We start from the raw sequence: 1,897 nt of genomic DNA on the forward strand, positions 1-1,897 counted from the left end.
ATAAGGGTCTTTACAGCTGTGCTAGACAACTATAGGTATATATATATATCGAAATATATGTATATATAAATCTATATATACGTACGTTCTCAACGTGTACGTCGCAAATATGTGTGCGAAGCAACGTATACGGGCTCCTTAGAAATATACCGAGAGAAAGAAATCACACACGCACATTCTGATTACACGTATGCAATCGCACGCGTTAAATAAATCACATGAAAGCCACAAATGCGCGCGTTCTACGATATCGACGACGAGACACGAGGGGCAAGTTTGTTTCACTTTCTTAAATCATAAATCGCGCAAAAGTATGAACAGTGGGATTGCGAGAGAGACCTCATCCGATAACACATAGAGATCGCACATCATAATATCTGCTGTTATCGAGATGATAACGGAAATGATAAGTATCAAGAATCCCAGACGTTATAAATATCAAATGGCTGGAACCATTGGCGAGGCAAGTTTACTTTATATAATGATGGGCGCCGATATTTTATCTGAAATATTTATCCGGTGAGAGCGTATAAGAGCCTGAGATTTGCTATGACGTTGAGATAGAAAAGATGATAGCCTAAACAAAATAGTTCGTAGGTTGTACTTTATTGGGCAAGTATATTATGCAGAACTCGAAATCTATGTGAAGTGGTCGAATGGCTGACACTTTGATCAAATCGCAAGGAACTCATTTTGTTGACTGATTTCTGTACGCGCTATATCAGCAACATACGTTCCGCTTGTGAAAATCGCCTCGTGATCTCTCTCGTCATAGTCATATGCGATACGCCGTGGTCACGCACGCGTTAACACATATACACGTACACGACACACACACACAGTGTTTTTTTTTCTAACAGCGTCTTTATTAGTCGCAATTATTGCAGCAAATCGGGAAGGTGACGAGCAGTCGTCACAATCGTGCAGCGGAGCAGTTCTTTATTTCCATAATATTCGAAAAAAAAAAAAAAAAAAAAAAAAAACGCTTCACGATAAAAGCTCGGGCAGCACGAAACTTCTGATTCGACTCTCCTTTTTTGTTTCTATTACAGTTTCTTGCAGCATTATTTACGCGAGCGTACTCGAGGGTACGCGAAATGGTGATAATTTTTTGTGATCGATGAGAAGGAGGCGTAACACACTCCGTGGTAGAATCGCACAAGCGATCTTCCCTCCGCCGTTTCGGCACGTAAGATTTGATTCCAGACGATACGTTTAATTTTTTTCTTAACAAACAATTAATATTAAAGTCGAACGATAATTTTTACGTTGATTAAAATGAATTTTCTTCACACAACTTCACTCGTATGTCTTCTAAAATAAATAAACATATATATATTTCTTTTCTATACAAGCACTTGGTGTTTTATTCGACACTTCTATCTAGCGTTATTTTAGTTATTTAATTAACGAATCGTCCGGATTCGAATTCATTAAGGGGTGTCCAAAATGTCTCCAAGAGCAGACTTAGTTTTTTTTTTTTTTTTTTAATGCACTGAATGCGCCTCAGTGACTTCTAGAATTCTTGCGCTTTTCTTCAACTTAGTAGCTCGTTCCTCAGTTTCATCAGATATTTTCTTCTTTCACTTCGCGTATACAGAGCGTAGATCAAGAGCAATGTTTGAGATTTCGTTTTTGTGCTTCTAACGTGGTAAGGATTGATAAGCGAACACGTAAATACATTAAGATACATAGACATATACGTGCGTATGTTATATCAGTGCGCAATACGTTAAGTACACATATAGTTAACCGATGTAACTATTACCTACGTATTAGAGGAAAATCGCGCGAACATTTATCGCGTTGAGAACAATATCGCAGTTTTTTCCGTTTCGTTTATATTATTAGATATACGTACTATTCGAAAAGCAGTTTATATTTAAAACCCCCCCCC

The sequence above is a fragment of the Trachymyrmex septentrionalis genome, unplaced genomic scaffold (genome assembly GCF_001594115.1).
Source record: "Trachymyrmex septentrionalis isolate Tsep2-gDNA-1 unplaced genomic scaffold, Tsep1.0 scaffold212, whole genome shotgun sequence".
NCBI classification, from domain to species: Eukaryota; Metazoa; Arthropoda; class Insecta; order Hymenoptera; family Formicidae; genus Trachymyrmex; species Trachymyrmex septentrionalis.